The 12,699-nt window shown below is 35.2% G+C and overlaps 1 protein-coding gene across 1 annotated transcript in view; it reads left to right on the top strand.

Moving 5' to 3' along the window:
- The first annotated feature begins 226 nt into the window (after window positions 1-226).
- Window positions 227-12,699, top strand: part of LOC113496264 — a 50,351-nt gene continuing 37,878 nt past the window's right edge. Inside the window, exons 1-2 of the mRNA XM_026875445.1 lie at window positions 227-469; window positions 3,027-3,060. The gene's annotated coding sequence lies outside the window, so the exon portion shown is untranslated. The remainder of the gene's footprint in view (window positions 470-3,026; window positions 3,061-12,699) is intronic.

Below are 12,699 nucleotides of genomic sequence, written 5' to 3' on the forward strand. Positions count from 1 at the left end.
CGGGCAGCGCGCGGCTGACTAGCCACATCCAGTAGCGACATTTGGTCGAGATAATGTGGCACATCACTGTCGTTCACACGGGGTTCATGCTGCGGCGGTAACGTCACGCCGATATCAGGGCAAGACGCTGCGCCCGCGGCGCGCGGCGGCGCGCGGCGTGGCGTGCGGGAAAGAGAGAGTGCGGCTCACAGGTGTGCGCCGAGGCAGCCGGCCCATCAGCTGTTCGACGCGCTCGCTCGTGCCCGTTCTGCCGTTGCTCCAATGAATGCCGCGTGCATTGCGGGCAGCCACTGAACCCAGTGCTCGTCGATAGCCGCCCGCGGACAGACGCGCGATCCCGCCCGTTTGCCCGCCGATGCTCGCTCGCTGTCGCTTCCCGCACCGTCATCTCGGATGTGTCAGTGTGTGCATGTTTGTGTACCGTGTTGTCACTGACGCGGCGATCGCGAGCTCTTTGTCTAATTAGCAGGTAGGCAAATGCTTCACTAAACCTTTTTTTACTGTCGCTGTCGGCCGGACACAATCGAGTTACTTTTATGTCGGTTTGTTTTACTGTCGTAATTGAATTTTATGTAACTCTCATTGTTCTCACTTTTATTGTTTATTAATACTTACTACTATCGACAGTTGGTTTAATTATTTACAAGTAAATACGACTTGTGGAGCGGTAAGGGAGCAGCTACTTAGAAACAAAGGTTACGCTTAAACGCGGCGATAAAAGGGCCGAAACTGGTTTTCCGTGGAAAGGCATCTGGCACGCACTAATTGATATAGCATCAACTGACGTTTATAAGTGTCGAAGTGGAGCGCCACAGACTGATAATTCGTTAATGCGATTAAGAAGAAAGTACTTACCTCCTTATGATGCGAACTACATCTGCTGATTAGGTACATGATTTACTTCTAAGGAATGAACAATACATAAACACACGTCTGACTTACATTATCTACTTTTACACACGCCTAATAGGTATTTTTAACGACCTTGGTTTTTAGAACTGTACATACCTATTGAACAAGGTCGTTACGATTCAAACCTTTTTGACCTCATTTGAAGATGACACATACAGACGCACAGCTGTCTTTTAAAAACAAAAGTGAACAAGTATCAAATTGCCTTAAAACACTTTTTCGTAATCTCTCAAGTGATTGATAAAGTATTTAGTAGTTGAGGGGTGGGGAATACGGCAGGGGGTGGGAGCGAAGGTGGGGCCGGGGGGGGCAGTGACGCCCATGACGTAACGAGTCGGTATGCGATCGTGTTGACGAGAAATTAACATTAACTTCATTTCTATTAATACGTTTTCTAAACATATGGCTTTAATATCATATCATACATTAAAAGATAGGTAGCTATATAACACGCGATCAGGATGCTAGCTGTGTTGGCGTTGAATGAATAGCGGTTGCAACAAAGCAAGTGTTTGTCATAATCACAACACACTTGCTAATTTGGTTTTAGAATAAGTGCAAATTAAAACTGCTTGGTTTTGGACCATAGCGCGATTTGTAAGGAGGTTTATAAAGACCTCTTTGCTCACGACAATTACAACTCTATCTACAACAGATTTTTTACACATGATTTGAGTTTACACATTGTCATGATTTGAGTATGGTCATAAAAAAGGGTATGTTCCACCCAGCTGGGACAGCTGTTGATAAAATAAAAGTAAATAGTACTTATTTGCATTTTTATACGACTGTTACATTACCACTTAATTATGCGACGGGTAAGATAATTACTTTTATTGTTTTTGTCATATGTTTTGCAAACTGTGTATTTAAACAGATAAGTAGAGTTACTTAACAATAAACAATATAGCTCGACATTCCAATCAATAAAATAAAGTTAATAACTTAATTCAACATATAGCGCTTAATGACTCTTTAATAAATAATTAATTCTCATTCTACTTTGTAAATTCGATTAATTGAAGGCTTTTGATAAAGCAAATAAGCACTAAACTAATTCATTATTCCGATCGTTGAGTTTAAAAGGTGTGTTTTTTACAATTTTAATTTAAACGTAACTAAGTATCCAAAGTTATATTATTAGGCATAATATTATTTAACACAAAAAATAAAAAATATATTAATAATTATAATGAAGTCATCGACAGAAACCAATCAAAAATGCCATAAACAAAATGAATATCGTTTTTGAGAAAAATCGCGAACAAAGTGTAGGGATCTGTCAGGCGGGACTCAGGCCAAGGCCTACACGAGGGCGTACCACCACCTCTTAAAGTAGATGTGTGAGAGAGAGAGACGCTCTATGTCAGGTAGAGCGCTAACACGCTTCCACAACACCAATAACATTACTTCAAGACCTGGTGGTAGGCTCCTGGTCAATGACAGACAGCGAAGGAATTTATTACCCCTTACCTGTATTTCTGCTCAGTAATAAAAGTCAACTCAATAGAGGATTAAGATTATGAGGTAGAGCCACTCTGTAACGTTGCAACTTCTCTTCTGCTTATGCAAAATATGACCTTACGTGACAAAAACTTAAAAGGCCCTTTACGTCAACGACTGACTGTCGACTAAGGAGTTATACCTAATTGTTTTTTTTTAAACTGAAGAAGCCAGGACATTGCTGAGCTATTTTTACAATCCTTTAAATGAAAACCAGCTACAACATAAAATACACAGTTTTTGTAGCCCTACTTATTAAGGATGATGAAAAAAATGTAGTGGAAGTTATTGATGCCGTTGGCATAAATAAAAAATGTGAGCCTCATAAAAACCGAGCTATCAGTGATCGGTAATTGACAAATACGAATAGAACACGAAATGTCTTTCTAGTATTACCAACTTAAAAAATATTTCTACTCATCATACCGTGTATATTAATTGCAGAACGTTGAAATTTTCTTTGACAGGCGTTGGCTTTTATGCCACAGAATAAATAAAATTAACGAGCGCTCTTGTCGTTAATTTATTGTGCTTAGCACTTCCGATTGCTTGATAAATACAATTGTTTGTTTTATGGCTTTCAAGATGGTTACAGTAACGCTTTTTTACAGATTATTTGCTGTTTGCGAGGTTTACACAACAAAGGTTGGTTACATAATCACTTCAGATTATACAACTTTTTGTGATTCGAACGTTCATGAACCGTGTTAGTTTATCAATGAGTTATCATGTAAATAGATTAGTATAGTTATCGTTCACCATTAATGATTTTAAGTTATCAATATCGCATGATTTTATTTAAAGGTAAATCTAGGTATGTATAAAGTATTTGTGCAGTTAGTTCATGTTAGAACCTTAATAAATTCGAATCCCCGGCGTCCGACATCCACTCCGTAGTACGACTATGCAATAAATATTTACTGCAAGCTACAAGATCCGGGTGGACAAAATATGCTATCAAGAACAGGTCATGATATATTTAAAAATGGAACAGATAATAAAACGTCGTATTAGGACCAACATTATGATACTAACCATGTATATTTAAATAATGTATGTTCCAAGGAGTTCTAAAATCGAACGAGAATGATTAATGTGTGATATGACTTTGATGTCGAAGGAGGTTTTGTATGAAACGTTCAAAGAGCTCGTCAAGGTTAGCAATAAGCTAACTCATCTAAAGCGTGACCATGACTTACATAAAATTACCAATTAGGACAACGTAACACGAGTATGCTACATTATTGTAAACTGTACATTTACTTAATGTTATCACTTGATAAACAAATGTACACAATTAAAACATAAATTCTTACATCATAATATTTTAGATAACGGACTTGCGGACGTTTTATAACATTCTTGTAATTTCGTGTCTCGTCATCATCATCATCTCAGCCTATAGCAGTCCACTGCTGGACATAGGCCTCTCATTAATTTTTCCTGCGCGTCCGATTCTATGCCACCTGCAACCAACGGGACCCAGCGGTTTTCACCAGGTCGTCGGTCCATCTGGCTGGTGGCCGTATCTAAAATCTATTTTTAGTGTCTAAAAGGAGAAAAGTTCTTTATTTATGATCTCATCAAATATTCTTCAGATTTTTCACTACCAGTGCTACCAAACACTATCTCATAATCTTTCATTTCCCTTTAACAATAGTGAGTGAGGATATTGTGAGAATCAACATGAAAAAGGCAAAACTTGCTTAAATTGAAACCGACGGATATGTAGCAGTGCATGAATCCATATTCTCGTAGTCTAGACGGTACCGACGTCGCTATCTGTATTCCGCCCGTTCCAACAAGACGTGTTAATCGTCACAATAGCACCAGCTTTTTATTAAAAAAGTAACGGGTAGGCATTGAACCCCCGACCTTTGGACAAATAACTTGGAGACAGAAAATTTGTTCGTTTTATCAATACGATTCTGGAGTTTCGTGCTTAGCTGTTCGGTTTTTGTTTTTTCATCCCGTTTTACGAAATACAGTAGGTTGTTTTCAGTAAAACTTTGCCCAATAGCAATTTCAATCAGTTTGTTACCGAATATAATATCAGAAATTGTTATAAAAGCCTCCGTAAAAATACTGCGTCCAACATGCATAGGAACTTCCGTCAAGCATTCAATTGATCACAACAGTAATCTGTAGTCCCATTGAGAATGGACAACGTTATTCATCAAATTATATCGTTGTATTCAGACTATATTGAATAGTTTACATTCAGTACAATGCAACGACAATAATCTACAAGAATGGAGTCTACTATAGTTTGGAAGTTATTAAACTAGGTTGGATTTTGACAAGTATCAAAGAAGATAAAAATATTTCGTCACTTAGATAAATTCGACCTTATGCATGTATAGGATTTATTATTAATCCTTTAGACAATTTGAAAACAGGAATCTATGTGAAATAACATCTCTAAAATCAGAATTCACAATTCAAGAAATGCAACCGCAATGCAAAGAAATGCTCATGTTTGAGTTCAACAGAAATCAAATTTAGAACTCGTAGAAACTTTCCTGATGTTGTTTTGTTTATAATTGTGAATCCTATTCCTGGTTATCAAATTAAAATCACGGATCTCATTCATTTGAATTCTTAGGAAGACATAGCTTTAGTAGCCACTAGCCAGGTATTTTGCACCGATCTAACGAGACTACTGAATACCGAGAACCGCTAGTGCCTCGAGCGAATCTGTAATTGGATTTATGTCTTCGAAAAATTCTGAGGCGAGCCGGTTCGAACCGTTCTCGTATGCAATTGAAGACTCAATATGGAAACAATTGAGGAAGAGTATCATTATGACAGATATGTGTGTTAACGATGAGCTCCTTTACAAATGAGAATATTGCGACACTTGTATATTAATGAATAAGTAAAGTGAGACAACGGTCAGTAATTAAGTCTATTGTTTTGTGAACTACGTTTGTAACATAGGCAGTAATGATCCTTGGAACAATATCATTCGGAATATTATCTATGATGCAAAGTCAGAGTTAGATAACTTAATAATAGGTGAAAATAAAAATCCCCATTCTCTCATTCCAAAAGGGTCCTGTTTATCTTTAGGTTGGCAGTCACCATATGTCTGTACGAAACTTAAAAAGCCACAATGCCAGCTGTTTAGTCATAACAGGATGATGATAAGGTAAAATTGGATATCATAGCGATAATTTATGACTTTATCAAATAATGATTTGTTCTTTTTTGTACTGTGTGAGCAATATTGACACTGCTTAAATTGTATCAAGATAATTATAATTATGTCTACATAATTATGCCTAATTATACTTTAACATTCATTTCACGATGTTATGGAGTGGGTACAATACTGTAGTTTAGAAAAAAAACTACAATGATGAATTTAATCTACTCACTTAAGTTTTAGTGTTCGCTTGTACTGTAGCTCATATTACCAATAAAAAAACAATGAATCGCGTTTTACTATCCAATGCACTTTATTAACACAACAAGCGAGCAGGTTTATCGAAATTACCTAAGAAACGACGCAATGAAAGTCGAAGCCTCAGTTCATGTTTCATACCTTTGATGCAGATGTAAGGCTTTGTAATTTGCTTCAAAGCAATTTTTCACTGCAATAGTAGATTTTCTAAGTCATAAATGGTATTCGCTGAACAATTTGTAACTATAGTCGGTCCTTATGAAATGATGACGGAGGTTATAAATCATTTTTATAGGTTTTCTCGCTCTCTTTTGCGGCTGTTGTGTATGTACGATTGAAAGGCTATACGCCTTGGTAAGGTATATGTAGAAGAAAAGTAAGGTACCCTAATGTGTCGTGGAATGTCTTCAGACAGACGGGCCGACGACCTTATGAAGACAGCTGGGAGGAACTTGATTTGCGGAGCGAAGGCCCAGCTGCTTTGTGGCACACTTTGAAACGTCATTTAAGTATAACAAGCCTCCTTCAATCAAACCTTTTTTAACAACAAACTAAGCTTGTTTGAGTTGTTCTTTTCTGATTCTTTAGCAGCTGTTGAATTAGAAGTAATTTTTAGTAGTGCATAATTGGAGAATACTGTTAGATATAATGAGATGGATTTAAGGTAAGGTTGTAGCTCAGCAGTGACAAAATTGACTATTCCTTTTCAAAATGTTCATATTCATTCCCATAAACGGTATGAATAAATATTCCCAAAATATCTGTCAGATCTAAAACAATATAATATATTGTTATCTGTATAAATATGAAATTAAATGGTTATCAAAATTTGTTCTCAAAAAATACAAGTAAATGATGACATACATATGATACTTGCAGAAATAAACGGTTCCAATTAATATTCATTGCATTTCAAATAGGTGTACATGTACTTTTTTAAGCTAGCCGGGGTCAACATTTTACAACTGGCTACCCTGAGAACATCGAAACAAACTCTATCTCAAAGCTTCCACAAATGACTCACCTGCCTGTACAGCATTATCCGTCAGCGCTCAATTACTACCTAGTTACAACCCTCATCCTTATTGTTATAAGGATTTATGAAACAAGTAATTCCTCATTACCAGTATAATTGTGAAGTTATTATCGGAGACAGTATATCTAGCGAGTTCATCCGACACTTTTATGGTTTTAGCTGTCGGTAAGTAGGACGGGCGGATAGAGGTATAGGTTTAAATATATTAATTAGTCATCTTCATGTCTTCAAGTTTAATATATTGTAAGTAATATTGCCCTGTATTTTTTTTTATATATGTTTAAAAGTTGTTACTACCCGACGTTCTTACGTCATTGGTCTAAAATTCAAAATTCGAACAGTATATACCTACTTCATGAATAAGTTTTTATTAAAGTAAGTATATTATTATTATATTCGATTCTATTTTCAAAACCTATTTTATTTTGCTTTTTATTCCAAAAAGCGAGTTTATGCAATATTTAAATCTTGTCTCAACTCTAGAAATAAACTCTCCCTTAAGATGGACACATACAGATAGGTAGATAATATCTAGGAAGACCTATGGGTTAGAACTTAAAACATTGCTTGAATAATTATTTCATCAATAACGTGTCTTAATTAATACAGCTTACACAAAAGCCGTTGCAGTACATAAGAGGTGTGACGTCACAAATCCGTGGCGCGGAGATTACAAAATAATTGTTTCGTGATTATCTCTTAATGTTTTGAGGTCAGATACCGCCATCTACCGGTAGTCAAGGTGAACCCATTAATTTATCTTATTTTGTCTAACAGCATTCTCTAATCATGCTACCTTATCTACTACCATACACAATGTAAAATACCCATTATTATCTTTGGAATGTTTATCTGTTTTTTCTCTTAAACCTACAAACTTCTAGTTTTATTTTTAATTAAGAGTCTCATCAATTAGATGCACTTCACGACGTTGTGTTCATTAAAATAGCTTTTCGTATGGCAAATAATTTTTTGCCGATGCGCCAAAACGACTGTCCAATAGCTGTCACTGTTGCTTTCTTTCTACCCTGGTGACTAATGCATTGCACTTCACACTGCTATTATAATGGCGAAAATATGTGAGTGTGTTTTATTTTGTATGTGATTGTTTGTCACCTCTTAACACTCAAACTTCTGTACCAATTTCAATGAAATTTGGTACAGAGGTAGCTGATACTTTGGATAAAAGAGGGCAGTGTTTACAGATGTAAACGACATTTGTTCGGACACAGCCGTGAATAACAGCTAGTTTTAAATAAAAATAAAATGAAACCCACAAATATTGACGGCACCAAAGGCCTTAGAATAATGACTAACGATAGACCGGTCTTTATTAACAGGAAGACTACTTATCATTAAATCAATGTCATTGCGAAGACCGAGATATCCTCATGTTTAAAGGAAAATAAACCGTAAACTATTGAAATAACCTTGTTTAATAAATAACAATAGTAATATATTACAAGTTCCGAATTACTTTGGATGAAGAATGTCCTTGACTCTCGTAATATGAAAGTTTGTCTTTTGAGTAACAACTACTGAACGTATTTCGATAAAAAATTGCATAACGATAGTTTATATGTTGGATTATAAAATGGTATTTAAATTTCTTGAATAAACGTCGGGAATAGCAATTACTTTGGTAAACATGTAAGCTTTAGCTAATAGTTAAAATGTTAACGAGGTAATTTACTAAGAATAAAAAGTATTTCAATCTCTTTGTTTTACTTTTAATTTAGATGTTTGGCACTGACATAAAGACAAAATAGATTTAGTTCTCGTAAACCACGGAAAACAAAGCAACTTTCAATTTAAGAATAGTAACAATGAAAGACAACAACTTCTTTGAAGACAACATTACGAGCACTACCAAACTGCTTGTATACTTTAGAATAAAATATATCTTACAATATGTATATTGTTTAAAACGTAAATCAACTCACCAAGGTTACAACTGAATGACATTGGTGAACGACCAGTCAACTTTACAAGAGGCCCTAAAGACGATCAATCTAAGCATTTATCACGTCAAGTAAAAACACAATTTAAAACTTCATTAATATAAACCTGCCTTTTTAACTTACTTGAGTTTGTGGAAGTGGGATGCCGCTCTACATTGTGTAGTGCTGCATCCCTCTCCCACACGTCAACAATCTTACTTTAGCAGATGGTGAAAGTAAATTACTAAATAGTTTGACAGCTGATCGGATTATTAATATTCATTTTATTTGCTTACATTTGCATACGGAACAATGCAAATTTCAATAAAAAAACATTTTGAATAGTTTTGAATAGTTTTGAATATTATGTCAGAGAATTATCATGTTTAAGAAAATTAATTTAAAATATTAAGCTGTAATTTAATAGTAGAAGCAATTACCCACAAATAAGATTAGTTAGGCGTATGTCTCTACGTTCAGAACTCACCGTGTATTTGCATTCGTTCCACATTTAACGCCGTTCACCGACTTAAAAAATAACTAAGGACGTGGAAGAACAATGTGGTTTTAGCTGTGTTTGTTAAGTAATCGCTTATTTGATATCACTTCGATTCACGCGCTGTTCACTTGTTTTATTCATGTTATGATTTCGTAACATAGTGACGTCACGATAAAACATTAATAACTCTACCTTAATACCTGAGTTTCGACAAATTTCTCCCGAGACAGTGATGTCATTGTCTTCAATATCTTTTACTGGCTCGCAGACAAACGTTGTTGAAAAGATTTATAATTGCCTAATAAGTAGACGAATCACGTTTCATTGAGTCGCTGTTTGTTGACAGTCGCTGCGGTTGTGACGACAGCGCAAACCGCAGGCAAATAAACAGAATGTCAACTTGACGACAGATTTATAAATCAAGTGAAAATAAACTACCGATATTAATAAAACTATCTATAAATAAATATCCCAAATATACTGGAACTTCTATACTTAGAGCTTATCCCTTGTCAGGTGTTGGATAACATCCAATAATCATTTAAAATACGTTTCCTATTATAGAAAACACAAAGATAACTCTACTTACCTTTCGCTAAAACTGTTACCAAAGCTACATAATTAAATCGCGTTGTACGAAGTATTTTTCTCACAAATAACTTACATTGCTGGCTCAAAAGGCGTGTAATGTAGCGTCGAGTTATAAGCGTCCGATGAACACGAAACAACTTTTTGTACTCGCGATTTGCTCGAGACCGGGTAATAACAAAAACTTTATTTTGCTTTGTGAACTGCTCGAGAATAATGTGAAGTAGTTTGCGATTATTTTAAATGGGGTAATTATTATGAAGGAACATTAAACGAAGTCTTTCAATTTCAATTCTGATTGCATGTAAATTTGTTGCATACGTTTTATTCATATGTAGAGACTATGTATGAGACGAAAAATTGCAAAATTCTTATGTTTTTTTTTCTAATACTAAAAAGCTTTTTATATTATTTATTTAATGAAGTGATTCAATTAAACGTAATTTATCACCGGGCCTTACTCAGCCTACTCTACTCGACTCTACCGAAAAAAATCACAGACACGAACAAAGCCGAAGCGACTTCGTTTTGCTTCGGATTTCATTACATTACTGCCTATTAACTGATCATATTGTAATTTACTTGACTGTTAAAATTCCAGACGCGATCAGAAATCGTATCTTGGTTAACTAACCGAATTGTAATCAATATTCATACATGATCCGTCAATTTATGTATGGATTTGTATGTATGGTGGAATGTAAATGCACTTCTACTGTTCTTTCCGAGTTTTACTGTTCAACCTTTACGAGTTATTGTTTTTCCACCATTGTTACTTCTCTGCTCGTAATATTGTCATATTTATCTGAGAACTTTCTGTTTTCTGCACTGTTTTTATGCTCTTTTTTTTCTTTGGATTGGTTTCTTATACTTTCTAAAACTATAGACAGATACGTCAGTAGGTGTTTTGTAGATCATACAAAAATTAGTAGTCGTGATTTCATTAAAACTTTTTCAACAAAAAAAAACAAATTATAAAAGTAGAAAATAGGTTTTTTTAAATGTAAATACTGGAATAAAAAAATATAAATAAATAAAAAAAACATTTTCGGGTAGACTATTCTGATGTAACACTTAAATTTCGAGTCGATTGGATAGCGAGCGATTTTGACATGTTGTAGGAAGCGCGCGCCCGCGACCTCAGTGACGTCACGCGAACGACGGAGGCCGCGCCGCTCTCTCTGCGCGTCAGTCACGGCAGGCGGCCCTACCGCGTGTTGCCGAGCGCCCACCGAACTATATTGCTTATCATTTATTTATTGAATTTTCCTTCGCTTCGTAACTTTACTTTTTGATTATCGTAGCTTAAAATTATGTTACAATGGCATTGTTTGGTTGACTAATGGATAGTTATACCGTCTCTACATTTTATGTAAAGCTGGAAATTAGAGTTCATTAAAATCAATTTAACAAGCGATTGAGATCACTATAAAAAAATCTTAGTTTTATATGTATTAATTCGACATAAATGTCAGCTTAAAATGATTTAGAATTCCATCAGGTTTTTACGCTTAAATTTGCTCGAAGGCTACGCGCCGACCTCTAAAAAGTCCTTGAACATAACTTATTTGTCGCTAAACATGTGCAGAGATCTAGGTCACTACTACAGGTGCGGGCTGACAATCAAATTATTTAGTGTGCATCAGTCAAAACGGCTGCGCGTCGGACACGATACCGTAATGTTTATTTGATATTAATCACTCCATTGCGGTAATCTATCAGCTTATTGTCGGCGCACTGTTGTACGTAAATGTACGTCTCGAGTAACATTATTTATTCACGATAAGAACTCAATACATGTATGCACGCAGTACAGATTATACCGACCTGTGTTTTAGATTTAAATACTTAGTGACACAGAAAAGGTTTTTCTTTGGCCTTGATAGTTACAAGAGTTAACGGTTCCTTTGTTCTGTTTGTATTTCGCTAAAGTACAGAGTGCGAAACAGTTGCTGCTGTTTGACTGACATACACTATCAATATTGACAATGAGGTTAAACAGTCTTAATTATTAACATCCAATATGGGTATCAGTAAACGTTATTCCCCTGACAGTTATTGATATAATATTTATGTAGAGTCAACAGTTATGAACATATTGCTATTCATGTATTTTTATGGTTTGACATACGAGTGCTCAATTATCAATTTCATTTGTGACGAAACAAGCGTATTGAAAAGACAGGCAGCTACAAAAACGTGAACAGATTTGATATGGGCTGAAAGCGTTGACCAATACTGTTACCAAATACACTATTGGCTTTTTCTCTAGAGCGGTCACGGTATATGAAAATTGTATTTATTTAACGAATTGAAGGTTTAAAACCCTTGAGTTCTAACAGTAAAAAAACAACCGAGAAAATGAAAAAATAATGTAACACGTTAATAACAATTCAATTGTAGCATTGAAGGAATTTTAAATAAAAAATAGTCTTTCATAAAGTAAACAAAAGGAAAAGTATTAATTGTATGTATTAATGTTGATAAATAGTATAAACAACAAAAGAAACAAAAATTCCATTAGCTGCAAGTCATGTGGTAGACAGTGTGTTATCGCCCACAGTACAGTACGGCCTTGCGTTTATCAGTAAAGTCAATTACAGAATGCAAGTGTTCTATACAAATGGAACACAACGCTTCAACATCGTTCGAATTATGAATGCGTTTCGTTCGATACGTGGGTTTGAGAATAAGCCTTTTTGGAAAAGAGTTGTTTCTGGTCTGTATCTCTGTGTAAGTTTTAAATTACAAATGACGATCAAAATTGTTTTCTTTATGCAAAAATAAGAAAAAAAATATTATTGGAACTAGACGA

This window comes from Trichoplusia ni, chromosome 7, assembly GCF_003590095.1.
Source record: "Trichoplusia ni isolate ovarian cell line Hi5 chromosome 7, tn1, whole genome shotgun sequence".
Classification (NCBI taxonomy): Eukaryota; Metazoa; Arthropoda; class Insecta; order Lepidoptera; family Noctuidae; genus Trichoplusia; species Trichoplusia ni.